Source organism: Hydra vulgaris, chromosome 13, assembly GCF_038396675.1.
Source record: "Hydra vulgaris chromosome 13, alternate assembly HydraT2T_AEP".
NCBI classification, from domain to species: Eukaryota; Metazoa; Cnidaria; class Hydrozoa; order Anthoathecata; family Hydridae; genus Hydra; species Hydra vulgaris.
Genome location: NC_088932.1, coordinates 33,055,001 through 33,078,814, shown reverse-complemented (window position 1 = coordinate 33,078,814; position 23,814 = coordinate 33,055,001). Strand labels below are relative to the sequence as shown.

At 29.0% G+C, this 23,814-nt stretch overlaps 1 long non-coding RNA gene across 3 annotated transcripts; it reads left to right on the top strand.

Moving 5' to 3' along the window:
- The first annotated feature begins 7,165 nt into the window (after nt 1-7,165).
- LOC136089228 (uncharacterized) lies at nt 7,166-21,299 on the top strand. Of its 3 annotated transcripts, none has more exons than XR_010642872.1 (3): nt 7,166-7,252; nt 19,154-20,352; nt 20,645-21,299. It is a non-coding gene; the product is annotated as an uncharacterized LOC136089228 (long non-coding RNA). The 3 variants fall into 3 exon arrangements; XR_010642871.1 differs by lacking the exon at nt 7,166-7,252 and adding an exon at nt 14,779-15,549; XR_010642870.1 differs by lacking the exon at nt 7,166-7,252 and having other exon boundaries at nt 18,632-20,352.
- Nucleotides 21,300-23,814: the final 2,515 nt, after the last annotated feature.

The window sequence follows — 23,814 nt, the reverse complement described above, 5'->3', positions numbered from 1 at the left end:
GGAGTAGGCTAAAAAAAGACAAAAGATTAAATAAACCAATAGATGTTGGTAGTACTAATGCGGATAACGAAGAAGAAGAAGAGACAGCAGATCAAGGTAATAATTTTTATGTCTACTCTCATTAATATATATTTTAATATTATTTTGTAATTATAAATATTTGTACAAGTGTTTGTATAAATATTTATATTTTTCTTTTTGTAAATCAAGAAGAACTAGTAAATGAAGAATTTGAAAAGGAATTTATAAGCATTGCCATTGATTTATCTGGTGCATGGCATGAAAACGATTGGATTGTTGTTATTTATATGGGCAATTGGTATACTGGGATTACAAATGAGGTACTTCTTTTTTATTCAATTTTAAAAAAAAAGGTTTTTCATTTAAGTAAAAACATTTTTTTTAAGCATTATTTGATCATATTGAATGTGTCACTAAGTTTAAACGAAGTTTTACTTTTGTCAAATGAGAATCAGATTTTTCAAACTATTTTTCAAATTAGAAAAATCATTACTCATATTAGGTTCTCAGTGATGGTTACATGATGAGCTGTATGAAGTATGCTTCTGCAATCAAGAAACTTTTTAAATGGCCAGCTTTTCCTGATGTTATAAAGTACAAAGACAGTGAAATCATTTGTGGAGTTCTTCTACCTTTAGCTTATGGATGATCAATTTGAAAAAGCCCAAAAGGCATTTCAAGCAACAATGCATTAAAATCAAAGATATAGAATATGTAAAACTGATTTATGACGCAAACAATGACAAAATAAGATAAGGACATCATATAATATATTGATTAATTCTGCTGCTACATTCGGGTTTTTTTTTTTAATATATAAAAAATTAAACTTTTTGTGGTGGAGTTATTTTAGCAATGAAATATTACCCCCTAAGTTTTTTTTTCGCATTAAAAAAATTGTAATATGGAGTAATATAAAATCTGTATCTTCAATCTTAGGACCTTTCTCATTTTCCATAATGGCTGATATTTGAACGCTAATTAAAACATTTTTTGACACTTTGATGACTCATAAGTTTTTTTGTAAACAACATCCTCTCAGTTTCTTTAGACCATTCAAATAACAATGAGATACTCTTTAAAAAAAGAGTAAGATAAGTCGCGGGCACTTTTTACGCTCCGAGATAAATGCATTTAAAGTAGACCCCAAATTCAAAAATGTGTAATTTCAGCTTATGATTTTTAGACAAAGGAAGGGTTGTCCTCAGGTTTTTTGATTTTTTTTTTGAAAGTTCTACCTATACTTCCATAATATGAAAAGAAACTTAGGGTGCAGTGGTCTCATTGCTTTTAAACTTAGTTTAAAAATCGTAAAACCCCAAAAGTGACTTTCCAAGTATTAAAAAAGCAAAAGTTTGAGCGACCATAACTTAGGAACTAGAAATATTTAACAAAAAAAAATTTACAGGCTTCTTTTTCACCCTATTAGCATTACTGTATATAAAATTGAGCACGATTAAAGGATATCACTTTTGAGCCGACAGTACTTTTGCCTGATTTTATCAGAAAATGGCTCTTAAGTATATTTGCAAATAATAATTTAAATAAATTTAAAATACTCAACGGTTATTGCGTGTTTGGGCGAAAGGGTAATGCGGCGCAATTACTCGACGAAGTTCCAGGTTCGATTCCCGGCGATATCATGTAAACCTTTTTTTTGTTTTAATAACAAATCAGATGTAAATAAACTATACTTAAGGTGGACGTTTTTTTCAGGCACCTCTCTTTAGTAAGTAAAAAACGGGTCTTACGTGAGATCAGTAATATTGAAAACAAAGGGTAAAACCCAGTGGGAGGGGGCAACAGCAAATTTTGTGCCCTTTTGCTAATTTAAGAAACTTTTTATTTTAGCAAAACCTAGCGGTCAAATTTGGAAGATTTTGAGACGCCATTGACACGTTTTTTTTGGGGGTGACTCCGTCCCATCAACCACGGCCCTCAGGTCTTACTCAGGGCCAGTATATTAGGGGTGGCATGTGTGCATGGGCCCCCTCACGATTTTTTGATGTTCCAGATAGAACACTTTCACACATCGTGCAAACTTAAGTTTGATAATGTGCCAAATGAGGTGGCCTTGCAAAAAATTTGGATGGCGGAGGCCTGGGAACAAAAAGCCCTAAAGCGTTTGCCTCCCCCCTTCCCTGCCCAAACGTGAGGGAAATATGTAGCGAAATTTTTAACTTTAACATCTAAAACTAAATTTAAATTTATCGACAGAGTTTAATTTTTGTAGAAAATCATTGTAAATTACAAAAAAGTTATGACCATGCAAAATTTACACCCCTCTCATTTTGGGGGTCGGGAGGGTAAGCGTTTTAAGGCTTATTGTTCACAGGCCTGCGCCATCCCGATATTTTGCAAGACATCCTCATTTGGCATAGGTATAAACAAACTTAAGTTATGAGTTTGCACGATGTGTGAAAGTGTCCTATCTGGAACATCGAAAAATTCTGAGGGCGCCCATACATGTGTGTGCATAGAGGAAAACTATACCCTTTACTCCATATACCATACATCTTTTTATGTTGGCAAACTAGAATCTTTAGTCAGAATGTAACTTTTCTATTGATTAGCTGGTTAATTTTGATAAATTAGAAAATCGAAGTACGTACTTTTAAATTGAACCCTCCCCCCCCCCCCCATCCCATACGCTTTCGTACGCTTTTTGAAGACCTGCCCCCTCCCCCCTATGAGCGTACGTACTTTATGGACGACCCCTAATTGATATAAACTTAGTTTGAGTAAGCCGCCTCTCCACCACATTGCGTTGCGCAACACAGATTTTTTTTTTTTTTTTTTTTTTTTACTCGGTTTCTTTTTCGTTTTAATTAATAATAAAGTATTCATGACAAATACAGATAACATATTGCTGATTGTGTAGGTGACGAGATGGGCTTTGTAAATAAATAAGAAGCACATACCAAACGGTTAATCCAGAAGATATAAGAAAAAAAACTATAGTATCGTTGTTGCATAAATGCCATTAAATTTAATGCTACAACATTTTTTATCATTTAAAACGACATTAAGCCGTTCGATGAATATTAAAGCAACAATGGATCCTAAAAAAACCTAAGGGAATACAATCCAAAATTTTATTAAAGAAATAGTTATGCATGAAATTTGAATTAGCATTTTTACTAAAATTATTAATTAATTGAAATAAAAACTAATGCTTCATATTGCTTAAGCAAAAATATGAAAATAAGGATAGCCAACAGGTGACAAACAACATAGTTTTTAACTGCGTAATACAAAGTTTGAATTAACACAAAGCAGTTAAAATTTCATGCTCATTAGCATATTTTTAAAACTGTTTAATGTAAACAATAAATTCTACACTGTCTAACACAGTATAATTAGTTTTATTTAATAATAAATATAAATAGAAAACTTTATTCAAATTTCCAATATTTCATTAATGTTGTTAATATTTTTATACGTAAATTGAAGCTATACTCAACCTTTTTTAAATTTTAATACATTTCTATTTCTGTATACATATATAAAGTCATTGAATATTGAGTTTATTCTACAAAAAAAAACTGCCCAAAATATATATAATATTTTTTTATTTGCATCGCCAACGGATTTGAGTTCATTCTAATATTCTATTACAAAATATTTATAGTCGCTGAGAACCGTAGGAAGATATAGAGAACCGTAGGAAGCATATAAGTAAATAATATCATCATAGTTTGAGTCGCTTCTTTATCACATCGTGCTGCAGAACACGAATTTCTGAAGCTATCGGTTACTTTTTTGTTTCAATTAATAATAAAGTGCTCATGACTAATAAGTATAATATATTGTTGATAATCTAGGTGGTCATACTTAAAAATAATAAGATTATAAACGAGACGGGATTTTGTAAATGAATAAGAAGTCATACCGAACGCTCAATCCAGAAGATTTAGGAAAATAAAAAACATAATATTGTTGTTGCATAAACGTCATTGAAATAAACGCCCCAACATTTTTTTTTTAATTTATTAAGGCATTAAACCGATCGACGGATATTTAAACAAAAATGGATCATGGAAAAATCAAAGTGAACACACGCAAAATAGAGTAATTACAAATCCTTTCTAAAAATAGTTATACAAGTTTTTCAAAGTGTCCGTAGTTCTTTTCCTTTCTTTGTAAATTGCGAAATCCGTTCACTATTATATAGAACACTATTATATTTATTACCGTTCACTATTATATAGAACCGTTCACTATTATATAGAACACTATTATATAGAACCGTTATTATTACCGTTCACTATTATATAGAACATTCAATATAAATATTAAAACGCCAATAATAAAATCAATAGCTTAATACAAGTATGCTTATTGCAATCTTATTTAAACCATCAAACAGTGGGCCGGTGACTTAACAAAAGTCAAATAAGTAATGTATGATTTTTCTTAATAAACTGGTTTTGAATTATCATTAAAATATAAAGTAACAATGTTTTATAATTAACATGCATTTAAAACATGATTTAGTATTTGATTTTGCTTTGTTGAAATGTGACAATACAAAAATATTTGTAAAAGTAAAATTAGTAATAAAATCTTATATACATTATTTATGGTAACAATATAACAATACAATAAATACAATAAAATAAAATAGTTAAAAACTATTTTATTGTAATAACAATTAGAGATCCCACGAATAGTGATTTTGCCGAATACCGAATACTCTGCGCCGTATAGCTGAATATTCAGCGGTCGAATATTCGGTTTCACTAAGAAAATTTCACGGGCGACAGTTTCAGATTGTCGTTTTGCATGCGAAAAACTACAATATGTTACAAAAGTTGTGCTATTTCAAACTTTTTTTTTGAAAAAAGCTTTAAAAATGACATCTTCTAATAAAAATTACCAATATGGAAATATGAAGTTTGTAGGGAAGAACGTAAACTAGCAGTTTGTTTGCTGTGTAAAAGCAAGATCTCGCGTGGTGGAGAAGGAACGAAAGCAAGTAAATAAAATTATTACGTATATTTGAACTAAGTAAATATGTTTTAATAAAACAAATTATTTACCAGAAAATGGTTTCATTGCTTTTTTGGCAATGAAGCCGTTTTCTGGTTCACATACTGGTACCAATTTTGCAAAAGAACTCAAAGCTATTGCAAAAAGATGGAGCATTACAAATAGCAAGATCCATTTCTTGTCCATGACAATTAAGCCAATATGATAAAAGATGTACGAGATGCAGAATACTATTCTGCCAAGTGTTTTATTCATTTACTACAACTGGCTGCCAATTTATCGCTAAATTCTCAAATAGAAATAATACAAATGGTAGCTGCTGCAAGACGAATCGTCACCCATTTTAACCACTCTTGTATAGCACAATAAAAACTAAAATAAGTTCGCCAAGAATTTAAACTGCCAGACTACCAGTTTATACAAGTCGTAGCACGTTGGAATTCAACGTACTATTTATTGGAGCGATTATTAGAGCGAAAGCGAGCTGTCTCATTGTACATAACTGATCATGATTCTTTAAACAATTTTACACCTTCTAAATGGGAATTAATGCAACAATGTATTAAACTTCTTAAATCGTTCAAAGAAATTACAAAAATAACCAGCTTGGAATTTTTCGGTATTTTTAGCATTTCTGAGGTAATTCCACATGTTGTCACGTTGTTAAAATACCTGGGAAAGGAAGAGATAGTACAGAGAACACAGAATTTATCAACAATGTGATCTTTGCTTCAATTTACACTTAAAGCGCATTTCAATTTTAATGAAAATGACAAACATCTGGTTGTAACTTTTCTTCTTCTGCGCTTCAAAACTAATTTCTTAGATATATTAAAATGAAGATGTCAACAGCCAACAAAATTGATTTATTCATGAAAGCTGTTCGCCTAAATTGGAAATCAGACCCTTTCAAGTGGTGGTCAGCTAATTTAAAACAATATCCAAGCGTAGCATAATTTGCAAAGATTTATTTATCCAGGCAGTAGCGCATATAGTGAGCGGTAATTTTTAAAACCAGGTATAATTTACAAGGAAAAGCGGAGTCGTTTGCTATTAACAAATGCCTAAAAAATTGTTTTCATTCATCATAATTTACCACTGATAAATTTCAAGTATTAAACTTGTTTTAAATTAAAAAAAATTTTGATTAATAGAATCTTATATATATATAATTTGTTTATTATTTGATTAATATGTTTATTATATTATTTATAGTAATATTTAGTAAAGTAATCTTTTCAATACAATTTTTCTTCATGTTTCCGTATTCGGTATTCGGCCGAATAATTTGCAATATTCGGTCGAATACCGAATAGTATAAAGTATTCCGAATACACCTAATACTGAATAGTTGCCGAATATTCGCGGCATCTCTAATAATAACTTTAAACTACGTTTTAAAAGTGTTGGATTCTAATAAGTTAGCAAACAAATAAGTTAGAGAAGCTTCAAATAATGTCTTTTAGGTATACTTTTTACGTAAAAAATTACTAAACGTAGTAGATCTTGTTATAACTTGTTATATTATTTACATATTTTAAAGCAAATATGCGCATATCAAAATATTATTAATTCAGCTGCTCTTACATGCCACTCTTTCATATTTACATTGATTTAAACAAATTTGGATATTAAATTTAACATCGCAATAAAAAATCTTACAATAATTTTTGTTTGTTAAATAGACAAATTGGGCTATAGAATTCTTGCTTGCATTTTTAAAAGCAAAACAAAATTGAATCTGATTTAATTGATAAATTTTTTTTTTACTTTAGACTATTGGTACTATGTCAAGCATTAGTAGAAATCCAACTCATTTTTTATACGAGAAAACAGATTATCTATATTTATAGATAAGTGCAAGATTCAATGATATGAGGAGGCCATCTGCAAAACGCGCAAAGAAAATATTTTTTCGAGCCCATCTGCAAAGTCAAAAAAAATATTTTTTCGAGTTAATTCCATTTCTATATTCTATATACTGAAATCTATCATCTATTTAAATATTAGTTCTATTAAAAGGTCTCTTTGTCCGAAAAACAGGTAAGGAAAATATCAAAACGTTAAAACATGCTAAGTCAGAAACCAATTAGATAAGCGATAAGTGACGTTATGTTTTTTTAACAAACAATGAAAGGTCTGTTTATACTTATTATGAGCGCACATTTTCTTGGCGCATCAAATTATTTAAAATTTATCACTGCAAAATGCAAAGAAAAGAAGAAAAAAAAAAGGAAAGGTGGTATTTATTATTTATTTCTAAATTATAAGCATTAAATCTTGTAATCAACGCAGACCATATAACTTACTTTTTTTATATCTACTCTTAGGCGTCTAATACACGGGAGGGGACTTTGATTAGTTTTTGTAAGTTTTCCCATCCATCCAAGCTTATTAAGACCAACTTTATATATATATATTGCTGTTTAACAATAAATAATCAACATATATATATATATATATATATATATATATATATATATATATATATATATATATATATATATATATATATATATATATATATATATATATATATATATATATATATATATATATCGGTCGGTAGAACAAAGAAGACAGTAAAATCTTGTCAACATGCACCGTTTTTGTATATACAATAAAATATAAACTTTCCCTTTTTACAATGAACTTTATAAAATAAAGAGTTAAACAGACAGGGGCTCAAATAAGATGAAAATGACAATACGTCATCGCAATCTTTTCATAGAGCCCCTTAATACATTTTCAATAGAATATAGATATTAAATTAAAAACCCTAATGGGCATAAAACTGCTTCGTTAAGCAGTAAATCAAAAAAAGTCAAACAAAATAAATACTGAAATAATTAAAATTACTTGGTGATCCCTTTAAGCGCAAATCATTCTCAAATTTTAAAAATCTCCTTTTTTATTAGAAACTTAAATAAACTTAATGACTCTGCCATACATTTGAATCCTTTTTGATAACTATTCCATATATTTGGTCCTCGATATGCAATGCTATATTCAGCATACTTATTGAAGTTTTGATGCAGTTTATATGAGTTACTAATATTTGCTCTTAGATAATAGTTTTCATTTATGTTTATTTCAAACTTGTTATTAAAGTTTGCAAGAGAGAGATTATTATTGAATCGATACATAAAAATTAAATGCTGATAGATATTTACTTCAAAAACGTCCATCATTTTCATATCTTTCATTATAGGTTTGGCGTGTTCACGCTTATTTTTAGAGTAAATGATTCAGCTAGCATGTTTTTGTAGACTATAAATTTTTTAAGTTTTGATGGTTGCGTACTCGCCCATGTTATGCAGGAGTAAACCAGGATCAAGATATTCGTTTTGATTTTTTAAAAAGTATAGTTATCAACTCTTTTATAGAAGACACAAAAGATGAGGAAGATACTATATGCAATTATCTTGGAGAAGATGTTGCTTGTAATTATATTTAACTTACTCATTGTACAGCATTTTCCTTGGTCAAAATTTTTAATAATAAAACTACAACTTTTACAATAGCGTTTTGTTTGTTTCCATTATTTTATACTATTCCTTTTTTCAATAATTCATGCAAATTAAAGGTTTTTCTTTCAAATCGTTTTAATGAATTTTAATAGAACAAAACTATTGATTGCAATTCCGGGATCCCTGCCTTTTTTATAATCCTAAAATCCGGGGGATGTCTAACTTGGGCAGATGTTAAATGCATCCGGCTACTGTCTTATAGAAGGCCTCCTAGGCAAAAACTTAAGAAGTAAACAGATTCTATCTGTTTAACAGCCTCGCACCCCTTCTTTATCTAATAGGCAGGCACAGATGTATTTTTAATACATTGTTTTCAGTTTAGGATGTTGAATGCTGGGTCTTCTTGACTCAATGCATTTTGCTTGTGTCTCTGTTTTTATGACTAAGCAACTCATTCTTTTACCTCCTAATGAGGGCACAGCTCCACAACTCTGAGGTCGGCTGCTAGTCAGGTTTCCCAAACTCTGTGGTAGCTCTCAGAGAGGCTGATTCCATCAACAGCTGAAAAATATCAAAGTATTAACAGTGCCATGTTGCGCATAAATGGTGTTCCTGTTTGTACTTTTGGTGTGCATTGCCGAGGTCACATTTGGAGCATTTCGTTACTTTACCTACTTGCTCTTTGTGAGATTAGTTTGAGTTCAGCTGTCTCATCTTGCGATCTTAGTGTTGATGGTTACCTTCCTTTAACTCGTAAAGACCTCCAATAGTCACATGCTTGGCCTGGGCATTTACATTCGTAAAAATACACCCATTTATCGTGAAACTAGGTTTGAATCCACAGACTATTCTTTCATGTGCTTTCGTTTAGCACCACTTCACTTTATTGCCTTTCTCTTTGTACTATATCGCTCTTCTTCATCTCAAGACTGCACTCTTTTTGATGTTATTTCTGATCATATTGACCAAGCCCTCTCTTTTTATCCATCAGCTAATATGGTTGCTGTCGGTGACTTTAATGCTCACCACACTGAATGGCTTGGCTCTAGTGTCAGTGATTCTGCAGGCATTAAAGCCCACAACTTTGGCCTTTCTCAATCCCTAACTGAAATAGTCAACTTTCCAACTCGCTTTCCAGACAACCCGAATCATTTATCTTCTCTACTCAACTTATGTCTTGTTTCTGATCCTAGTCAGTGCTCAGTTTCTCCACATTCACCCTTAGGTACTTCTGATCACAGTTTGATCTCTCTAAAATTAATATCTCATTCTTCTTCATCACTTGAATCCCCCTATTATTATACCTCTTACAACTACCCTAAAGCTGACTGGGATTCTTTCCGTGATTTTATTCGTAATTGCCCTTGGGTTGAAATCTTTCGTTTTCCTGTTGACAAATGTGCTTCTTACATAACTTCTTGGATTCAGGTTCTCTTGACTTCTGGAGAATCTTTAATAGTATTAATAATAAGGGCAAATCTTTAATTCCACCTCTCTTGTATGGTTCAGACCTTGTCACCTCACCTAAAGACAAAGCTGAATTGTTTGCTAAAAACTTTTCATCAATATCATCTTTTGATTCCATCAGTTGCGTTCAACCTGATATTGCCAACAAACAGGTTGATCCATTGCTTGACATTCGTATCACTCCAGCTTCTGTATCTAAAGTGATTTCTTGCTTAGACTCTTCTACAGTTTGTGGCCCGGACAACATACCTGTTATTGTCTTGAATTGTTTTTTAATCTTTAATTAACAAACACTTAATTTCTCATCTTGAATCTAATAACTTACTTTCTGACAATCAATATGGATTTCGATCTTCTCGCTCTACAGCTGATTTGCTAACAGTAATATCCGATAGGTTTTATCGTGCATTAGATAAAGGTGGAGAGATTAAGGCCATCGCTCTTGATATTTCAAGAGCTTTTGATAAAGTTTGGCATGCTGGTCTTCTCCATAAGCTTTCTTCTTACGGTGTATCTGGCAACATCTTTGGGATTAATGAATCCTTCCTTTCCAATCGTAGTATAAAAGTTGTCATCGATGGACAGCACTCTTCTTCTTATTTTGTAATTTTAAGGGTTCCTCAAGGTTCAATCCTTTGCCCTATACTCTTTTTAATTTACATTAACGATCTTTCAGATATTCTCACATCTAAGGTGGCATTGTTTGCTGATGATACTACTAATTATTCTTGTCGTGATTAGAAGCCAACACTCTCTTATTGTTTGGAGGGGGCATTTTAGCTTGAAAAGGATCTCACTTCTGCTACAGCATGGGGCTCACATTGGCTGGTGAACTTCAATACAGATAAAACTCAATTTTTTCAGCCAATTGTTATCGCAATAATTAAGATCTTCCTATATTTATGAACGGTAATGTACTTGATGAGTTATCCACTCTTCATCTTCTAGGATTAACTCTTACAACCGATCTTTCTTGGAAACCATATATTAAATCAGTTTCAAAATTGCACCTGCTAAGCTTGCATCTCTTTATCGAACTTGACACTTGCTTACTTCGGATTCTATTCTCTATCTCTATAAATCTCAAATCCGACCTTGTATGGAATACTGTTGCCATATCTGGGGCGGATCTTCTAATGAAGCCCTTTCTCTTTTAGACAAAAACGCATTGTAAACATAGTTGGGCCTGCTCTTGCAGCCAACCTCCAACCATTATCACACCGTCGTAATGTTGCTTCTCTTTCTCTTTTCTACAAATACTATAATGAGCACTGCTCTAAAGAGCTAGTGTATTTTGTGCCATCAACTAAAATTCATTCTAGTGTTACTCGTCATTCAATTAAGTCTTATCCTTTTTCTGTGATTGTTCCTAAGTGCTCCAAAAACTCTTATTCGTCTAGTTTTTTTCCTCGAACATCAGTTCTTTGGAATTTGCTTCCTTCATCTTGCTTTCCTGATTCATATAATTTGCAATCCTTTAAGTCGTCTGTCAATCATTATCTTGCTCTACAATCTTCATCTTTTCTCTTCCAGTAACTTCCAACTTTAATTAGTGGTTGCTTGCAGCCTTGTTGGAAGCGATGATTCGAACAACGCTGCAAGTTTTGTTCGATCTTAAGGACTCCTTAAGATCGAACAAAACAAAGCGTAAGGAAAAAATATATTAAAATAAAAATAACTTTTGCGTATCAATAAAATAATTTTTGTTTGGTATCAAATTGTAAAAAGTATTGTATTTTTCAGTTATACAATAAAATACGATATCGAAAAAGATTTATTTAGAGAAAAACAAAAGTAAAAAATCTTCGCTCTATGTCGCTTTGCACAGTGGGCCAGGTGGTAGACAAAGCCTAAAAAAAAAAATATTTATTATATTCAAAAGCATATATATACAACCCGTAGATGTTGCCCGAATGTTTTTTCCATATTTTGTTGACAAAAAGTAAAAATTAAAACGCAAGATCGGAATTGTTTTTCTTTATTAATTGTTAGACTGCCTGCCCCAACCAAACCCTCAGTCAATGTAGCAACACTCCCTTGCGGGTCAGGCTAAAAGATAGTAGATGTAGCAGCACTCCCTTGCGAGTCAGGCTATTTGTCAGTCGATGTAGCAGTACTCCCTTGCGAGTCAGGCAAGGAAATGTTTTTATTAAAAATAAAAACATTTTATTAAAAAAATTAAAAATAAAAACATTGTTTATATTGTTAAAAACATTCAGAATGTTTTTAAAACATTCTGGTCAATTAAATTTGCGTTTTTGTGTTTTTTTTTAAAAACGATTTATTTGTAATTAAATTAATGGTTTTTACTTTCGTCCAACACGCAAATGTTGGACGAAAGTCAAGAGTAATTAAAAGTGACGTATGTGTTGGCGTAAGAATCACTTTTTTTCTTTCGCTCTTCCCAAAGACGACAAACTATAGATCTATTAAAACATATTTGTAATACTCTAATTTAAAGTTTTGAAAATTGTTTTGAGTATAATAGTATCTTTTAAAACGACAAAAATTAGTTGCGGTTTCATGTATAATAAAAAACTTTTTTTTTTTAAAAAGCGTGAAATTTTTTTTTTATACATAGCTATAATAAACAGTAACTTTTAAAATTTTATAAGCTAACGGAATTAGTTTATACATTTAAAATATTTAACAGTAAAGCTTTTCGAAAAAAAAATCTAAAGTAAAGATCAGTCTTTATAATACACTTTTAATCTGGTTTTAAAATAACGAGGTGAACTTTTAACATTTATTACTTTTATTTTGTACAAAAAGGGTCATATAATTTAGGGAACCTACGAGAACCTATATTAAATACTTGATCTAGTAAATGTAATATGTATACAACAAATTTGAATTAAATACATTGCCCCTAACTTCCCCTTTTGGGTTTCTTTAACATTTTAAAACAATGACTTGTAACTTATGTCATTTGCTTGAAATCAACTTTTATTTCTTGTAAACTAAAATTCATGTTATTTTGTTTGTTATTTAATTCAATACAAATTGCACTGTTTACTTAACAATTTTTTTGTTTTTTTGTTTAGTAATAAAATATAAATTGGTGACATTTACGGACTTTTACAACAAAATAAACTAGTTTCTAATGATATACCATTCTTTTCATTGAAATTAACTGTTCTAGTTTCTGCAGATATTAAACTAGAGGATTCTGAGGGAAAAACTTTATAAAATTATAATGTAAAAAGTTAATAGCTGCAAACAATGATAATACTCATTTTGAGAGAAGTAATGAAAATTGGCTAGCTCAAGTTTTTCAATACACCTACGGTACATTAAATGCTTTGTCATCAGTTAATGAAGTTGGGAAACAATGTGGCTCGTTTGAAAAGCTTGTAACAGAACAAAAAGAATAAGCCTAAGAATGTTAGTAATATTTTATTTAGCTATAAATTACTTCATGCAATAAAATTAAAACTAAGAAGTGAGTTTGAGTACGAAACTGGCACAAAAATTTCTAAAACTTGAAATAAAAATCCCATTAAACCTGCTTAGATATATTCAACTGATGAAACTTTATCATTAACTATTAATGGTGATATATCAAAATCAACATACCAGCTTCTAAGAAATGGCGCTGAAAAAAAACGCCTGCCATATACCCTTTATATAATGGTATAAGATCTTCAAAAGCTAAATGCTATCCCAAGAACATTCAAATAGATGGTTAATCAGTACTAATATCGCTAAAAGATCATCTAAAACACACTCTTAAAAAGCTATATGATATTCAAGCTACTGTGCTAATCACAATGCTAAGAAATTAACTAAACTAACGTTTATAAGCAAGGCTGGTTTTAATGGTGTTACAGGATATAGTGTTTACAAACAAGTAAGTTAAAATGAAAGTAGTGACGTATGAAGAGTGCCTGTTGATTATTTGTATAGTACCTTTAGAACTCAGTAGACTTTATAATAGTAAAAACGTTGTAATATCACCATGAATTCACGAATCTGCGGCCAGTATATTAAAAATACAAGTAATACATAATTATATTTAGAGATAATAAATAATCTATTCAAAACGTCGTGAACATGTAATTATATCAATCATAGAGTTTGAAATCTATTCACTTATTTATATTTTTCATTTATTCCTATATATTTATTTATATATTTCAAATCGATTATATAATAATATCGGTAATAGAATTTAATCTGGTGATAAATCTAAATAAATTTTCATTTTTTCCGAAGTAAGTGCGCATTTTTATTTTTAAAGTTTGTAGCATCAATTTTTATTTTAAGTTTATTTCACCAGAAGAGTTATTCAGTTTCACGATTTTAAGAAGTTATACGATTTGAAATTAAAAAAATTTAAATCCGTGTTTTTAAAGCTTTATAAAGTTTGTTAAATAATTTTTAGTATTGGCAACTATCTAACTAAAATTTATAATAAAAGTTAATATATCTTAATAAAAAGTGATTCTTTGAACATATAAAGGGTTTTAGTAAAAAAATAAAAGATCAAAATAATTTTGTCCACCATATGTCTAATATCCAGCCCACTGTGCCTTGGGCCGGATATTAGACATTAAAATTTTTAATGTCTAATATCCGGCGTTAAATTAGTTAGATTATTTAATACCTTAGTTACTATTGTTAATAATTTTTAATAGCTTAGTTACTATTGTCAGCTTTTTTAAATTGAAAAAAACGCGTTTCTTATAAGGTAGAATCTTAAAATTAAAAATTAAATCAACATGTCGTCTGTGGATTAGGGTTGCCAGATGTCCGGTTTTTATGGAGGAAAATACAGCGCCAAACCTGTAGAAATAAATTTTTTTACTCTGTTCTCCTTCGTAAAAACCGGACGTCTGGCAACCCTAATGTGGATTTTACAATTAAAAGTAACTCAGCTGTTTGGAAATATTTTCTACGTAATAAATAAGGCCAAACAGCGATGTGTAAATTGCCAAACTGCAAGAAGATTTTAAAAATTGGTGGTGGCTCAACAAAAGGACTTCACACACACATGTTGTCGGTGCATAATGTGAAGGTCGAAACTCCACCCCAACCTAATATTACCGGAAAATGTACACCAGATAAACCATCAAAAAAGAAATCTAAACCACTATCAGAATACTTTTCGATTTATGAGACGGAAGATAAAACACTTCCTGCTACACTTGCTCGATTAACGGCGTCTGACGGGCTTTCATTTAATACCCAGCCGGCACAAGTCGTCTATTAGACGTCTATTTCAATACTCATTTGTCTATAGACGTCTAAGACAATTTTGAGACATCTTCAAAACGTCTCAATAAAAGATGTCTTAGACACGCTCTCTTGTAGACGTCTTGAAGATGTATTTTTTCTTGCGCGTTAAAATGTTATATTTACTGCGTCTTCAAGACGTCTAAAGTTAAGGCGTCTTGAAGTTTATAATGATTTTTTCCATTCATCTTTCATTCAAAATTAAATAAGCGTGAAAGAAACGGCAGCCATGTTTTTTAAATAGAAAAGTTTCAAATCAAATCAAATCAATATATTTTCACTTTAATAATAACTGTATATATATACAATCGTGCGGGACATTTACAAACAGTTATAAACTGATGACGCGTAAAGACCTATGATGGTATAAATATAGCATAATAATAATGATAATAATAATAAGTAATAAAAAATAAATAAAAATAAATAGTAATAATAATAGTGATAAATAGTAATAATAATATTAAATAGAGTAATATAATAAGTACTATCTATATATTTTACTATAAATAGGTATATATTTTACTATATATTTATCTATATATATTATAGTGATTATCATAAGGATAATGCAAAAAAAAAAAAAATAAAATAAAAAATATAAAAATCATAACAATATCAATAACAAAAAATATAACAATAAAAAGAAGGAAATAAAGGAAGTAGAGTCAAAGAAGTAGAAGTCATAGGAGTTTTGTTGTGATCCAGCATTTTTCAAGCATAGAAAAATTGAATATGAATTAAAGTAAAAGAAAAAAAAAAAAAAAAAAAAATTGTTATAGAGAATTAAGCGGGACGATTGCATAGAAAATAGTTTATTGTTTATTTATTACATGTTATATGGTTTAGTAGTGCCACAAATTTTAGAGCCATATAACTTTACAGGATGATGAAAATGAGGGTACTTGATTGTGACTAAATGAACATTTATATATTTTTATGTTTTATTTTTAGTTTTATGTTTTTATTTCTATTTTATTTTTAATTTATGAGTTTTATATTTTTATTTCTATTTTATGGGTTTTATATTTTTATTTCTATTTTATGGGTTTTATATTTTTATTTTTATTTTTGGTTTTATATTTTTATTCTTATTTTTATTTTTATTTATGAGTTATTTTCATTTATTTATATTTTCATTTATTTATATATGTTACTTTTATTATATTAAAAATTTAGTTATAGAGAATAACTAGGGGGTGATTGCATAACTGATAGTTCATTGATAATTTTTACTGAAGATAAAGTTTTTTACATGGGTTATAAAGGCATTTCTATTTGATATTTTGGAGAATATTTTTTTAGTTTCAACAGGAAGAGAGTTCCAACATAGAATTGATTGATACTTGATTGACTTTATGCCATACTTGTGTGTTTGTTTTAAAGGCATAGAAAGACTACAATAAGATACAGACCTAAGTTTATAACTATGAACATCATTTGTGAATTTAAAATAGCTAGTGAAGCAGCTAGGCGTATTATGGTGGACAATGTCCCATACAAGAACACAGTTTGATAAGTAGATAAGTTCGTCAAGCTTTAAAATTTTAGAAAGATTATACAGTATGTCAGAACTAAAACTGTTAGGTTGAAAGTGAATTATTCTTAAAGATTTATTCTGGAGATTTATAAGGTTTTTTTTATAAATGGATGGACTTTGCCCCCATATCTGACAACCATAGCGTAGGTGGGAGTTAAAAATAGCATGCCAAATATTCACAAGGGTTTCGTAATTCACAAAATGCCTTATTTTGGTAAGCATTCCATTTGCTCGACTTAATTTGTTTGATATGGACTTAATTTGTTGAATGAACAAAAGATTTTCATCTAATAATATGCCCAGATATTTTATTTTATCTACAATATTTAGTTTTTGACCACTAATTCTAAAATTAAGTTTTTTGGTAATTTTTTTGCCTTGAGGTTTAAATAGAACTAATTCAGTTTTTTTGACATTCAAAGATATTTTGTTTGATCGCAGCCATTGAACCAGTGATGCCAGGTCATAATTTAGGTACTTATTTAGCTTTTTTAAAGACTTATCTACAATCAGAAGGTTAGTGTCATCAGCAAAATGATACACCTTTGAGTATTTAATACAAGTGTTTAAATCATTAATGTAGATAAGGAAAAGAAGCGGACCCAAAGTTGAACCCTGAGGAACACCTATAGATGTAAACTTAGTAGTGGATGAGATATTACCAATAGTAACACTTTGTGGACGATGGTTTAGATATGACTTAAACCAGTTCAGTGCAATTCCCCTTACACCATAATGATACAGTTTTGATAATAAAATTTCATGGTTGACAGTATCAAAAGCTTTTTGCAGGTCAACAAATACTCCACCAGCAAATTGCTTTTGATCCAAAGCCTCACGTATGGTTTCAGTTATATCTATGAGTGCTTGGTTAGTAGAGTGTTTCTTTCGGAATCCAAATTGCAGACTATAGAAGCTATCTGATAGATTTAAAAAATTGAGCAGCCTGTTATACATAAATTTTTCAATTAGTTTACCTATATTTGAGAGTAAGGATATAGGCCGATAGTTACAAGGATATAGGCCGATAGTTACATAGTTTCTGAAGTAAAATTGTGATCAAAGCAGTTACGGTTAAAGAAATGATGCTTATAAAGACAGTTATGCTTTCAGAACATCCTTAATGTATCTTTCGAAGATAAAACGATATATATATATATATATATATATATATATACATATATGCATACATATATGTATATATATATTTATATATACATATATATATATATATATATATATATATATATATATATATATATATATATATATATATATATATATATATACATATAATATATATGTATATATATATATACATATAATATATATGTATATATATATATGTATATATATATATATTTTATATATATATACATACATACATACATACATATATATGTATATATATATATATATATATATATATATATATATATATATATAAATTATCTTTAATTTAATTTATTATTGCTCTGTTTTTTAAAAACATTGAGTGTTCTATTTGTAGAATATATATATATATATATATATATATATATATATATATATATATATATATATATATATATGTATATATATATATATATATATATATATATATATATATATATATATATATATATATATATATATATATATATATATATATATATATATATATATATATATATATATATATATACCTTTTAATTGTATTTTATTGCAACATAATAATGTTTAATGTCTTCCTTTATATAGATTAGTGTCAAAATTGTAAATGTGTGTGATGTATTAAAATACAAATAGTACTTCAATTATTTGAACTGATGGAATTACTTTATTATAACAAAAAATTTGTATTGTTTTTTTACTTCCTTATTTTTGACTGTATAAAATGAGGATTTTTAAATAACTCATATGTTGAGAAAACTTTTACTTAAAAGTTTTATTTGTCTTTTCTGTTTTTATTTATTGTTATATATATATTATATAAAATATTATAAATCTTTTTTTTTTGAGATTTTATATTTTTAATATTTTGTTTGCTTTTTGTAATAATCAATTTTACAAATAGTAATAAAATTATCAATAATTTAATTGTTGTTTTTATTGATATTCATCCTCTTGTTATCATTGTTATTATTACTATCATTGTTATTATTATTATTAACATTTTGGATTCTATTATAACTGATTCCAATTATAATAGAATCAAATATCAGTTTTTAAGTGTCTATTTCAAACCAGAAAAGTTAAATTATATTCAGGGGTATAAATTCTGGGGAACCCTAGAATATACATCCCTGAATATAATTGCTTATGATTGTTAGGTATTTACATATAATTGATAGGTTATTTTTTTTTTAGTATAATACTTTTTTAATTCAATTTATTTTTTATTAGTTCTTATATTTTTATTAAAATTTAAATTTGCTATTTCTTACAGGTTTTCCTATTTATCAAATTTTTGAATATTTCAATGTGGTCTATGTACGGAAAGAACACTCTTGAGTAATTGAAGATGCTATTCCTCATAGTTTGATTGAACAGATGTATTGCGTTGGACACCAAAAGGATTTTCATGGAAAAAAGCAATGAGTAAAAATATTCTTTCAAGTGATAATTGGCTACCTTTTTCAATTTTAAAAATAAAGTTGACACATGGTCAATTACTTAAATTTACTATTTTAATATTTACTTATTAATTCAAACATAACATATGTATCTATATATTTGTATTAGTTTAATAGTTTAAAAATATTTTGTAGCTGATAAAACTGAGTGTGAGTATAGATCTCAGGATAAAGGAATAAAAGAGAAAGAAAAGAATGGCGATGAGATTAAGTGTTAAGAACTTGGAATTGATTTACTGGTGTTTCATGATGATACAAATTCAAAGCCCTTTGGAAATAATAATACTTCACACTGGAAGCGAAAAACACATTTAATAAGTGATTGCAATGATTTTGACGATTCAACACCATTCAATTGGAACCACCAGTTATCAAAAGGTTTTAAAACAAAAAAGTTCTATCATAAATGGTAATTATTTCATTACTTTAAATAAAAGTTTTGTAAAATTCCCATGTGGCGTTATTTGTTATATAGTAGTGGTATCACAGGGTTGTCAAAATGTTAAAAATCAGGGAAAGGTTAAAATCAGGTAATTTGTTTTAGGTCAGTGAAAATTTATGGAGTTTAAATTATTTTCAGAACAAACCAAAAAAAACTTTCAACTTATTAAATTTTTTTTCACAGTTTGTTTTTATCGATTATTTTTATTTTGTTTGTCAGCAAATATAAATTCAATTGTGATTCTGGAAAAAATCAAAGAATTTAATTTTTAATGTAGGTGGCCACCATGTATAAATGATTAAATAACGCAGCAGTATTATGCAAAGGTAAAAAGTGGTGAAGCCAACAATTACTACACTCTGGTATTGCACAATAACAATTCTGAAAACTGAACTAATGTTCATAATTTTCTGCAATGATTTTAAAACTGTTTAAATTTTTCCATTTTAGCAAAGTTGTTTACTTCAGATGAATTAATTCAAATTTCAAATTCAAGTTTAACATATCGTATATCAAATGCTTTGCGTTATTTACTTATTTAAATTTTTAATTATCAATTAAGTTACAAAGGTGATTTATTTTATTTTACTATAAATTTATTTATTGTGAGTTTAAATTTATTTATTGTGAGTTTAAATTTATTTATTGTCGGTTATAATTTATTTATTGTATAGTTGATAAAGTTAAAAAGTAGAGAGCTCAATTTATTTAGTATTAGATGTTTAGATTTTTTTAAATCCAAATTTTAATACTAAATAATTTGAGAATATTGTATAAGTTGTGTCAAAATTTTTTGAACTATTTATTATAGTTTTTAATGATAAACAGAAAAAGTATATTAAATTGTTTTTTTTTATTTTAGGTTTTCAACAACAAGTTCTGGCATTTCAAAAAAAAGTTGTTAAATGGATGAGCGATATATCCATTATTTATCTTTACCAACAACTTTAATTTCTTAACAATCTCCAATAACTCTATTAGACATTTATAAAATCAAAAGACGAGTTTTTCCTGTTTAAGAAAATATGAAATTGGATTCATTCCTAGATGAAAAAATAAGATTGATATATCGATATTATTTAATGTCGGTACACACACATGTGTGTATGTTCGGACACTTAGCTACTTCTAGTTAAATGTGACTTTTACTTCTTAGATTGTACAATAAAAGCCTACAGGAGGGCTTGATTACAAAGATATGATCAAGAACATAATCAAACGATTTTTTACCGATTTTGTCATGAAATGGGTGAAATGAACAAGCCAAAATGAGTTAACCTTTGGCGGAACCGAGACCTACAAAACAATATACAAAGTAGTGACGCTCAAGTACCTAAAGATGACGGAAAAAGAATTTTATCAAGTTGTTTAGAGCCTCCTTAGAAACGAGCAAAAAAGATGACAGTCGTAAATAATATTGATATTGTATTTTTTATTGTAGATATATAGTTCCTTTTACATTTTATTTATTAATTATCTTAAACGTAAAAAAATATAAAATATGATTTTAAATATAATTAAGTCTGTTTTATTAGTCGATTCGGTATGTATTACTATAAATGCTGAGAGAACGTCTAATAGATGTCTCGGCAAGACGTCTTAAAGGTGTTAACAAATAGACGTTCTTTAGACGCTCAAGCGAGTTTTCAATTAGACGTCAATGAGACATCTAATACTAGACTGTTTACAGACGTCTGTCGCAATACGTCTTACAAACGTCTATACAAGACGTCTCAAAGGTGTTAACAAATAGACGTCTTAAGACGTACTTCAGACGCTTACTTAAGTTACCGTTAGACGTCTTATAGACGTCTTTGTGCCGGCTGGGTATGATTTGTTCTTCAACAGACTTACGTGCCGCTCTAACTGCTATAGAATTCAGAAATCTACCAATGTCAGTAAACACAATTCGTAATCATGTAGTAGAATACAGCAAAAAAATAAGATTAGGTTTAATTCATCTAACTGAAGTGCGCAAGAAAACGGATTTCGGTGTAGCAGAGAGATTTTCTTTGTCTTTTGATGAATGGACGTCACTTCGAAATCGTCGCTACATGAATATTAACGTTCATCGACAAAACTCTTAGTTCTGGAGGTTAGGTTTAGTGCGAATAGCAGGTTTAATACCAGCAGAAAAGTGCATTGAACTATTAGAAAAAAAAATTAAAGGCCATATTCTTCATCTACACAGCGACATTGTGGCTATGATGACCGACGAAGCTAGTGTTATGAAAAAATTTGGCAGGTTGCTGCCTGCTAACTAACAACTATGTTTTGCTTAAGGCATACAACTTGCTGTAGTTGATGTTCTTTATAAAAAGAGAGAATTTGATGCAAATCAGCCAGATTTTAACAATGAATTTTCTGACAGTGATTCATCCGAGAATGAGGACATCGAGGAAGATTTGTTGGACTACAATCATGAAAATATAAGACCTAAAATTGAACTAAATGAAGTTCATTATGGGCCAGTCATTGAAAAAAGTACGCAAACTAATGCTAAAATTTAGACGACTACCTACCAAGAACGACATCTTAAAAAAATATATTAAGGCTGAATTTGGAAAACAACTGTCTTTAATAATAGACTGCAAGAAACGATGGAGCAGCCTTCTGTTAATGCTTAAACAATTTTACAAAGTATAAAATTGTATAGAAAAATCATTAATTGATATTTACCCAGTGCAAGATAATTCTATAGCTCTGTCACATGATAAAGTGACAATATTATCAGAGATTATTACAACTTTAGTTCCCATTAAAGCAACGGTTGAAGCAATATGTCCTCGAGATTCTAACCTATTTACAGCCAACATTGCTATTAATTTTATGCTTACAAAATTAAAAGATGCTGAAAATAATACAAGCAAAGAAATGCGTAGAGCTTTAACGACTCGCATGCATGAACGCCAAACCGATATGAGTTGACTTCTACAATACCTGCATAACGGTCGAAGCCCCGTTAAAGTCGATGAAGAAATAACTACAGTGCCTTCTTAGTTTATATGTCAAAAACTTTCGGTAGAATTGCAGGAAAGATTAAATGCTTCCAATCCTGCTCTGGTAAGAGCATCAGTTTAGTCTGACATGCTGGATTTGATTGAGGAACCTGAAATGGCATCTGAGTCTGAAAGTAATATTTTAAGTATTGAAGAGGAACTTGATCGTCTTATTAAAGAAGGACAATCACCAATACAATCAATTAGACATGAAACATTGTCATCAAAAATTCAAAAAGAAATGACACTATTTGAAAATGGGGGTACACGTGGCGATTATTTAGAAAGAGTGGACTGTTCAGTACAAAAATTCGTAACCGCTTTGGCGATGAAACTTTGGACGCGTTATGCTTCCTGAAGTCGCATATGCTTTCCTGAAGTCGCAATATATCTCCTTATTTCTAACATAATTTTTTAACATTACTTAATATGTGAAATTTAATTAACATGTTAAATTAAATTCATTTAACAAATATATTTTTAGTTAAACGTACTGTTTTTATTCTACTTAAGATGTTGAAGCTGATTTTCAATCCCGGGATTGATGTTTTTCAATCTCGAAATTCCGGGATTGAAAAAAACCTCCGGGATTGCAATACCTAAACAAAACAAATCTTGTAGGAATTCAATAAAGCTTATATTTGTATATACATATATATTTTTTTGTCAACCTACTTCAAAAAAATCACACCATCAAAATAATTTTTTTTTCTTTTTAATTTCGTCATTAAAAAAAAAAAAGCTTTTACAATGTTTTTACAACAGAAAAATATAATATTAATTGTTTCGACCGGAGCTGGCAGAAGACATAGTCTTATCATTCAGCTAATATCATCCGTTAATATAACTAAAAAATTCAGCCGATAAAAATGAAAAAGTAAAAAAGAAACTAAAGAGAAAACTGATTTAACAATCAATAACTATTTGCAGAAAAAAAGAAAAAAATTAATTATATCTTTTTATTATTATAATTTTTTTTAATTCTCTATTTTATTCTACTTTTATTTTTATTATACACGCACACGCACACACG